The following is a 10817-nucleotide window of genomic DNA, read 5'->3' as shown; positions in this document are numbered from 1 at the left end:
ACGGCCATGGTCAGAGGGAAGAGGAACTAACCACAGAGAAAACAAAGGAAGCTAAAACAGACAAAACCAAACATCACAAAATAAGCACAAAAGACTGGAAGGAAGGACACCCCACTCTGAAACTAGACAGCCTAAAGAACAAAGAGGCCGAGTGCATGCACGAGGCAGACACCCCCCCAAGTAGGCCTGTAAGGGGAAGTAGAAATAAGCTACCAAAAAGGCTAGAGGATTACGTAATGACCATTCATAGCAACAACGCCACACCTAACTCCTATAAAGACATACTCAATCTTCCACAAGAAGAAAGAGAAAAATGGAAATTAGCCATGGAAAGGGAAATGGACAGCCTCAAAGACCTACATGTGTACTCACCGGCCCAAGTTCCAGAAAACAAGAAACCAATTGGGACAAAATGGGTGTTCAGAATCAAAACACTAGAAAACAACAAAGCTCTATACAAGGCGAGGCTGGTCGCACAGGGGTTTGCTCAGAAGTACCCAGAGGATTACACGGACACATACTCGCCTACCGTCAGAGCTGAAAGTGTTAAAAGTGCACTAGTAATAGCAACTGTTCTGGGACTTGAAGTATTCCAGTTCGATGTGCAGACTGCATATCTCCATGTTGATTTGGACAAAGAAATATACGTTAAGGCACCTCCAGGGTACAACAAGGGAGAAAGCAACACTTGGCTCCTGAATAAAAGTTTGTATGGACTAAAACAATCAGGCAAGAGGTGGTACAACTGCTTAGCCAAAGCCCTCAACTCCATGGGCTTTACAGCCACCTCTGCTGACAAATGTTTTTTTTACAAAAAGAGAAAATGACTTATTCGAGGGCATACTTGTGTACGTGGATGATATTTTGTACATGGGCAAACACAAAGAAAAATGCCATAAGTTTGCCTCTGAATTGGGAAGTCACTTCTCATTAAAATCGCTAGGTAAAATTGACAAGTACCTAGGAGTCCACGTAGCTAAGACTAACAAAGGATTCAGACTTTCACAAAAGGAGATCATTGAGCTACTGTCCAAATGCAACATGTCAGAGGCAAAGCCCAGTGATACACCCATGCAGCCAGACTTTCTGAAAAGTATGTATGATGAGTCCGAACCCTTCAGCGACAACAAATTGTACAGGTCTACCATTGGGTCGCTATTGTACATAGCTAATTGGACTAGACCTGACATTGCTCTGGCGGTCAATTTACTATCCAGACACGTAAGCAAGCCCACTATTTCTCACTGGGACGCCATCAAGAAGTTGCTCAGATACCTCAATGTGCATTGATGCACATAGCTGTGCATCAATGCACAGCTATGCCTTGAACCAGAGACTTCCACTAAACCAAGACTGACCTGCTTTGCCGACGCTGACTGGGCGGGGGACATCAAAAGCAGAAAGAGTACCTTAGGTTATGTACTCTTCCTCAGTGGAAGTCCCATTCATTGGTACACAGGAAAGCAGAAACTGGTGGCCACTTCCACCACAGAAGCAGAATTCGTCTGCCTATCCAAGGCCGCAAATAACCTGGTGTGGTTTGACGACTTACTTAGTAACATTTGGGATGAGCCATCATACCCAATAATCATCCACGAAGACAACAAGGCAGCTATAGAGATATCAAAAGCTGATGCCGTGGGTCAACGATTGAGGCGCATTGATATCAAGTGCAAACATGTAAGGCAATTCTCAGAGATAGGTTTCATTAAGGCTGTTCATTGTGATACCGAGGAGCAAATTGCAGATATACTAATTAAACCCCTACCGCATAAGCAACACTCATATCTCATGTCTGAAATATGTGTTCATACGTAATTATGTATATGACGTGTATGTATGTAAATACCATGTACCTGTACCCTGTTAGACATTTAGAGGGGGTTTTGTCAGGGTAAATGTCTAACTTCACCATAATCACAGGCCCAGGGCCATGCAAGGGTTAACCGATCACACATCCCATCATCCCCTTAACCACACCTTACCTTTAGGCTCCTCCCCCTGGGTATAAGATCTCTCCCCACGTGGAGATCCTGGAGATCCAGGAACGTACCTGTAAATGAAAAGATCTGATGTCAGTAAGTGCTATGCGTGATTGGCCTGGAACAAGCCAGGCTAGAAATAAAAGATACCTGAAACTTATAATTACTTGTCTTTTGAGTTATTGGGCTAGATCCATTCTATATCATAGAATTCTCACCTCCTTTCACCTCTCAGCATCTTTTCAACAACACAACCTTCTGCATTTCTCTCTAGTCTCAACAACTCAGAGTCATTTTTTTCCACAAATTTATCTCCCACATCCTCAACACACAGGCATTCACAGGTCTCAGGATCACTTCACTTTATCACTCCTTATGAGCTTCGGGACATCTCACACACACACATTCACCTTTGTACTGCAATCAGACTTTTTGTATACACCAATTTCACATACAAAAATATCATTTAATGCTTCCTCCATGTAAACCAAATTATTTCAGGGAGCTTTTCACAAGCCAATGAGCTCCATTTTCTAAATAACTTTTTGTGTACTGTTGTTAGAGGGTCTCATCCTTCCTGCAGGTTTGGAAATGATTACATACATACACATACACACACATACCATCAAACATTTCCAGACCTGTGGAGGTTGTTTTTTGTTTTTATTTCCTTGGGCAATCTATAGCTTATTCTTAAAGCAGTGGGAAAACTCAGAGAGCAGTTTAAATCATAAATATGATTGTGGGCCCTAACTACTTTCTGTTTCCCACAGCTCCAAACCGAGATGTTTACTTAATTTGCAGGCTGGCCAGACATATCACAATCATATCACCAGGCTATTATTATAGATGCATATCCAGGAATTTTGTAACAGAAATCACACCAAATTGATCAAATCAAATTATATCAGTCTTCTCATTTAGGCAGGTTTTACATTTTTTTTGTATTACCTGCTAAAACCCAGGAGGAAGAGTTGAACGTTGTCTGAAATAATAATGACTCTGAAAATTGTGGGTATTTTAGAGGGGGTCAGAAAGAGCCACGGATGGGCCAAGGCCAATCCTTGATCCGTTTGGAAAGTACACTAAAAATAAACGGTGGGAATCATTTGAACCTGTTTCCTCTTCCAGTTGTAAAACGGAAACGGTTTCTTTGAATGAGCAGTTTTGCAAAGAAAAATAAGAGAAATTGAATTTCCTGTTTGTGCTAGGAAAAGGCTTGGGGGTGGGGCAGGAGATGCGGTTTCTCCTTTTCTGTCACTCTTGCCTGTTTGCAAAAGATGCTGCTAAAATGGACAGGCCTTGCTGACTGGGAATTTAAGGAAGCCAGTTAGAATATATTCCAGACTGCCTGATAGGCTAAAATGCAGATGGAGTAGCTTACGATCCTTTTATCTTTGCAATTTTCACCCCCTTCTATAGCCTGTCCGAGATCTAGTTTGGCATTTATAAAACTTGGTAACTTTAAGATTGGTGGGAGGGGGAGGAATTCAACTCCCAAAATTCTTAAAGTTGCAAAATTCTTAAATGTCCATCTTAAAGTTGCAAGGTTGAGAAAGATTGAAATTGCAGAGGTGTTTGGATTGGCCAAACCACGAATGCTGGATTTGATTTTTCCCTGGTGCTGAGTAGCCCATTTATCACACAAGCTGGGAAATTGCAACCTGGGTGGTCCTTGGTGTTCTCTGAGCTTCGTTTTCTTGCAGACGCTTTCTTTTAACACTGATGATGTTACCAAGTTGGGTAATAAAACATTTGCAAGAAAACCACCAAGCACAGAGAGCACCAAGGACCCCACTGAGGTAAAGAGCAAATAAAGAATAATGTAGATAAAAGAAATAATATGAATAAAATAGGAATCATACAGAGTCAGATATATGGGCTCTGGGGGACCCTCTCTATTCACATTATTATAAGGGGAAGATGTGCTTGGATACATGAACTCTGAGAGACTCTATCTATTCACATTATTATAAGAGAGGAAAGTGCTTGTTGGAAATTACATTAACAAACAGTTAAACCCTTTTAAGTGGTAATATATCTTCTGATACCTAGATGTCAAGGAAAGGACTGCTATATGGAAAAACATCTGAGTGACCTGACTGTGAATGACACAAAGACCTATATGTTACAAAGAGTTACTTAATCTAATGAATTTACCCAAGGATAGTAGTAACTCTCCCATTAGCGACTCTGAGCACTTAAGAAAAGTTGTGTGGCTAAGATAATTTTGTAAACTAAAGATTAATGCTTTAAGTAATTAGATGAACTTATTAACAAGTAAATGTAACCATAGAAGGAAAATCGGATGTATGATCTCATGATTAACCATATATGGAAAATGTATGATCTCACTGAATCCTTTGTCTTAGAAATGTATAAAAACCATTGTATCAGAGTTCTTTCTTTGTTCAAAGCTTCAGGTACAAATCTGGCTCTGAACCTTGCGCAATAAACTGTCTCTGACTGGCCTGGGAATGTTTTTTAGTCCTTCCATTCCACAACATTTATGGCACCCTGGCAGATGGGACTAGAGAACAAAGAACTTTTGTTCTGCCACACAGCCTGCCCCAGCGGAACCGACGCCTCCCCAAGGAAAATCCACTGGCCGGCCATTAGGACTCCTTTGAAGTCCACGGAACTTTTCGGTGAGGAGGTGCCGTAACCCGCTGGCGAAACAGGCTAGTCAAGGATCCTTAAAGGCTAGCCAGACACAGAGACCTTAAAGAAAAGAAAAAAAGAAAGAAAAAAAAAAAAGGAAAAAGAAAACAGGTAAGCATAAATCAGAGAGTTAAAGTCTCTCTGTTTAGAGTACCCACCCGTTAAAGGGGTGGCAGAGGGGACCTGATCACTCTCCTGGGAGACCAGATGGCATTCTGAAGTCTCTGGAATTAAGTATTTAAAGTATTTAATTAAGTATTGTGTGGGATTGTGCGGGTGGTTAAACCTCTGCGGTTCTCATAGACGACTGTCGGAACGTCCAGCGTCGTGAGCCAGGGGTAGTGTTGTTAGAAAGGGTGGTAATAAATATTGATCAGTGGAAGACTAAAAGAAAAAAACCCTTAATTACTCAAGTATCAGGCAGAGTTTGCTAGGGTCTGTTTGATGAAAACTAAAGAAAGGGGAGAAAATAAAACCTTATGCAATAAAAGTTTTTTTAAAAAAATGTGTGATTTTATGTGTGGTAAGAGAAAAGAACTAATTGCAGTGTTATAAATTTTCTGATAAGTTGCCGTTCTTAAAAAGCTAGAGAACTCTGAAAGACATTGTTTACTGTTCTTTCCACCCGGGGTTTAGCAGGCCGTAAAGAGGAAAGCCTGTCTAAATGGGAAGACTTGATCAATTTGGTGTGATTTCTGTTAAAAATATATATATATGATAGTGTGTAAATTTGAATGGAACTGATTGTGATATTTTTGGCTGGCCAGCAAATTAAGTAAACTTGTGTTTGAATAATTGTAATGATTGGTTTGCATGAAGTGAGATTTTTGCATGTGAGATTGGTGTACGCGGTTTGCTTGCAGCGTGAATGTGAAGTGTGTTGAGAGTAAAAGTTGGTGAAAATGCACTTTAATTCCCCTTCATATAATTTGTGGGAAATGTCTGTGAATTGTGGAGGTTAGAGAGAAATGCAGAATGTGTTGGTTTGTTGGAAGAATGCTGAATGAAGCAGGTGAATGCTGAACGAAGTAGGCTTGGTTGCCTGCTGTAAAACTTTTTTTTTCCTCCCCCCCCCCCCCTCTTTTCCTTTGGAAGTGAGAAGCAGGAAAAGGGTGGGCTGTTGGATTTTTTTTTTTTCAGCGGACATCTCTCTCTCTGCTGAAAGAGCAGAGAAAGGAGGGGGAAAGATCGGCTAATGTGGTTTTTGCTGCTGATCTCTTTAATTTGCATACGAAAGCTTTTCTGCTCTGAATACAATTTTGATTTTATTTTTTTCTGGAAATTTTTGAGGTTTAAAACGCTTAATTAAACCTATATAAAAGAAATGATTTTGAAAGATTTTTTAATCTGACTTGCATTTTACTAAAGGCAGAGAATTGAAACTAAAGTTTGATATATTTCAGATTTGTTTGTTTGATTGTTAGCAGCATAAATTGTTGTTCCTTTCGAAGAAGGAGCTAATTTGTTTATAAAAGAGAGATATTCACTAAAACACGGAGGTGGCAAGCTGAATAATTATAGGGAACAAACAACTACAAAGGGTTAGGAAAAACAGAGAGTGAACTATACAACTATTACTTATTTGCCAGATCCAGGACCGAAGAACCTAATCACAAACAAAGACATTTAACCACCATAAAACCACACACACACAAAATAAAGAATTCACACGCCAAATCAAAAGATGTTTTTTTTGGGGAAAAAAGGGAAAAAGGGTTACTCTTACAGTTACGACAGGCTAGCCTCGGAACGCTGTGCTTGTGTTTGTTTCTTGCCTGCCTCCCCAGAAACAATAAACTGATTCTACTCTCAAGCAGCTGACCTCCAATCATTTCGAAGTAATCTCCCAGCCGGGAGTTTTGAATTCAGGAAGGGAAAGCTCTGCCTTTCAACAATCCTTAAAGGGAAAGGCTTCTTTTTCCTTCCGACAGGAGTAGCGTCTCAGCCTCTAACAAGCAAAAATTAAGATAGTTCTATGCAAAATTAATTGTATCTGGACCTTGGAGTTTCAAATGGGAGGGACATGAAAGAGGGAGCCTTGAAAATTTGAAACAAGCTTTGACCAAGGCTCCTATATTAAGTTTACCAAACTTGGAAAAGCCATTCAATCTCTTTGAAAACACACACACACACACACAAATGAAACAATTTTAATGCAGCAGACAGACTTGATTGTAACCACAAATCACAATTTGAATCAAGCACAGTTCTTAGCCAACACCAGATCAATGGATCAGTTTGGATTAGAACATTATGGTGCTGAAGTGATTGATTTACAAACAAAAATAAGACCTGATTTGGAGGAACACCCCCTGGAGAAAGGAGAAGCAATTTGTATAAATGGTTCCTCTAGGGTGGAAGGGGGAGTACGGAAAAATCCTGGAAACAAGGGGTTTGCCTCGAAATTGGTCTGCTCAAACCTTTGAATGGTATTCATTAAATTAAGCTCTATGGACAGGGAGCCTGGATAGCTCAATAGACAAATGCATTGTAATTTAACACCAGCTGTCTGCACTTACTGTCAATTCGAATCTCACCAGGCTCCAGGTTGACTCAGCCTTCCATCCTTTCTAAGGTAGGTGAATTGAGGACCCAGTTTGTGGGGGCAATAAGCTGACTTTATGAAGGCTATTGCTTAACGCATTATAATCCTGAGTCTCCCGGAGAAGGGCGGCACATTAATTAAAAAAAAAAAAAAAGGGAGGGGGGATGCTGGATACTGTATGGGGATGCTGTATGCTGGATACTGTATGCATTTGGGATAGTGCATTCATTTGGCAAAATATGGGTGGAGTCATTGGGGAATTCAAGCTATGCAGATGAACTTTTAAAAAAGCTATGGTTGTATTGGGATATATCCTTTAGTAACATCAATTATAAACAAATGTTTGATTTGTAAAAAGGTGAACAAGCTGTCAGGAAACAACAGATGAGTGGGAGACCACCAGCTTTAAGACCATTTCAATGTATTCATGTGGATTTTACAGAATTGCCAAAAGTGGGGAGAGTAAAATATTTATTGGTCATAGTGGACCACCTCACAGGGTGGGTTGAAGCTTTTCTTTGCAGAAATGCTACAGCAACAGTGGTGTCAAGAGTTTTATTATACCCAACCTAGAAAGATTATCATCATATGAACTGTTGTTTGGAGTAGTTTTCACTACAGGAAGCATATGCATTAATTTTCTGGAAACCAGAGACAAAGTATTGAAACAATATGTGTATAAACTGTCCAGATATTTTAAAGTTTTTAGGAAACAAGGACTATTAGCCCAAACACCACCTTTGAAGTTTCCAGTCCATAAATTCCACCATGATGATTGGATGTTCCTGGAAGGAAGTGAAAGGGCCCATGCCAGCCCCAAAGGAGTGGAAGGATTGAGTGGTTGCCTATGCTGTTTCCCAACTGAAGAGGACTACAACTGCTCAGATCCCTTTGCGCTCTCTCCCAGATGTATTGGTTTTGTAATTGTGCTTTTAAGATCTTAGGAGGACGGTCCTGGATTCACTGGACGAGACTGAAGCCTGCAGACCAAAGTGATCCAGTCACATACCAGGTGACAACAACTGACCAGCCCTTGGTGTTGAGGTTTAAGAAGAATACACCCGGCTACCGGCAACGGACTCTCAACGCGCGGTGGTGATCGTCAAGCTTTGCTGAACCACCCCGGAAGCTGGTTCTCTACGCACGGCCGAAGCTTGGAACGGAGGAAGACAACATTCCATTGCTGTAGTTTGTAATGTAAAACCCATTAACAGTGATAGTATCCAGTAAGCACTTATTAAAAACACTCATGGTTGAGGAAGATGGGGTGTGGGGACTCTGGGCAACAGCTACTTTAGCCCTTCTGTTGGTATTGTTTTAATACAATTGATATTGCCCTACCCCCAAGTTACACATATCCCTAACCCTCTTCCTAACATGGTGAACTTGTAAACTACGGGTCTTGCGCTCTTAAGGCCTTGTGGGTGTGGGAATAAAGTCACAATGATTTAATTGGGGTTGTGGGTACTATTAGCCAAGGGTCTAGTGAGTGATGCTAGCTTGAACAGTAGTTCCCCAGGTTGTGTGGATGTTCAAGAAATTCCCCTTGTCTCTGCGGAAGGATTTGAAGATGTCAAGAATCCCAGGGGACCTAGCAGCATCAAGACACTGAATGGGGACACTTTGGGTCAAGTCCACTCCCGCCAACAACGTGGCATCAGAAGGTGGAGTGGGTACCTTATTCCTAAACCAACTCCTAGACCTAAGGTTAAGAGTTTAACAATCCTGGTACAGGGGGGACTAGAAGGGCCCCCACAATAATTGAAAAGAGGAGATTGCATATCAGGGATACTGGAATTGGGTCGAAACCTGGTTAAATCATAGGGTCACCTTCCCTGTGTGTAGAGACATCAGAAACCTGGTAGGCCTATAGGATCCCTGATAAAAGAACAATGTCCATCAGAAGTGTACCTTGGTCCTAGAATGAACCTTAGGGATGTAAAACTAACCAAAGATCTTTTTTTTCCTTCTGCACACCACTCACTTTCTCATCACCACCAGCTGCCATCATCACAAAATGGTATCTTTTTGAAGGTCCAATCCTCGGAGATAAGCCAAAGGACCCTTCACTAAAAGTCCCATTACAGCCACTGACGGGAATGTTTGTGGTGGGGGCTTTTGGGGGTCTGGACTAATGCAAGGAACAACCGATCACATGCCTTTTCCGTAAATCTTATGTGAAAGGGATGCGTATTTATGTTTGCCAACAAATTGGACCGGAACATGCACACTAGTACTCCTTTTTCCTGAAATAGATGTTGTCAGGGGAGAACATGCCATCCCTGTTCCTCTCATGAGGCATGTTCAGAAACGGGTACCCATCCTAATCCCACTATTAGTAGTCATGGGAATAGGAACTGCAGTGGGTACAGGGATAGGTGGTTTAACACACTCAGTAATACAGTTTCAGCAATTATCAGAAGAAAGCCTGAACCAAATTGCTGGAACCCTGGTGAAAATCCAAGACCAGATAGAGTCATTGGCGGCAGTGGTCCTACAAAATCGACGTGCCTTAGACCTTGTGGCCGCAGAGAGAGGAGGTATGAGAAGATTGTTGTTTCTATATGAATAAATCAGGTGTGGTCAGAGATGTTGCCAAGGATTTGCAGGATAGGGCATCCAAGATAAGTCAGAGGTTACAAACAACTGACAGGTGGTTTTCTTGGTTGCCTGGATCCAGATGGATTAAACAAATGTTATTCTTGTTGATATGGCTGTGGCAGGCCTAGCTTTTATTCCTTGTGCAGGCCTAGCTTTTATTCCTTGTGCAATCCCTGTGCTGAAACAGCTATCTATCAGAGCAGTGAAAGAGATACAGACTGCGAAGGAATTAGTTTTGACAGAGCGCTTTCTTGAAGAAAAAAGTTTCTGAAACAGACACATATGTCGAAATAGGGTCTGGGAAAAGAATGGAGGGAGTACCTCCAAGGATTACTAGGGTGAAGATCAAGAAATACCTATCTCTTGCCTAGATTAGTCATATGTTGTGGGATATTATATGTTGGCTTTGTGTATTAAGGGACATAGAGTGTTGTGTAAGAAGTAATGGAAGTTTATGCATGGAAAAACTTCCACAGGGAGGAATGAGGTAAAGAGCAAATAAAGAATAATGTAGATAAAAGAAATAATGTGAATAAAATAGGAATCATACAGAGTCAGATATATGGGCTCTGGGGGACCCTCTCTATTCACATTATTATAAGGGGAAGATGTGCTTGGATACATGAACTCTGAGAGACTCTATCTATTCACATTATTATAAGAGAGGAAAGTGCTTGTTGGAAATTACATTAACAAACAGTTAAACCCTTTTAAGTGGTAATATATCTTCTGATACCTAGATGTCAAGGAAAGGACTGCTATATGGAAAAACATCTGAGTGACCTGACTGTGAATGACACAAAGACCTATATGTTACAAAGAGTTACTTAATCTAATGAATTTACCCAAGGATAGTAGTAACTCTCCCATTAGCGACTCTGAGCACTTAAGAAAAGTTGTGTGGCTAAGATAATTTTGTAAACTAAAGATTAATGCTTTAAGTAATTAGATGAACTTATTAACAAGTAAATGTAACCATAGAAGGAAAATCGGATGTATGATCTCATGATTAACCATATATGGAAAAT

This window comes from Pituophis catenifer, unplaced genomic scaffold, assembly GCF_029215685.1.
Source record: "Pituophis catenifer annectens isolate HBS135680 unplaced genomic scaffold, rPitCat1.0.hap2 SCAF_10, whole genome shotgun sequence".
NCBI classification, from domain to species: Eukaryota; Metazoa; Chordata; class Lepidosauria; order Squamata; family Colubridae; genus Pituophis; species Pituophis catenifer.
Note: the sequence above shows the minus strand (reverse complement) of the source record.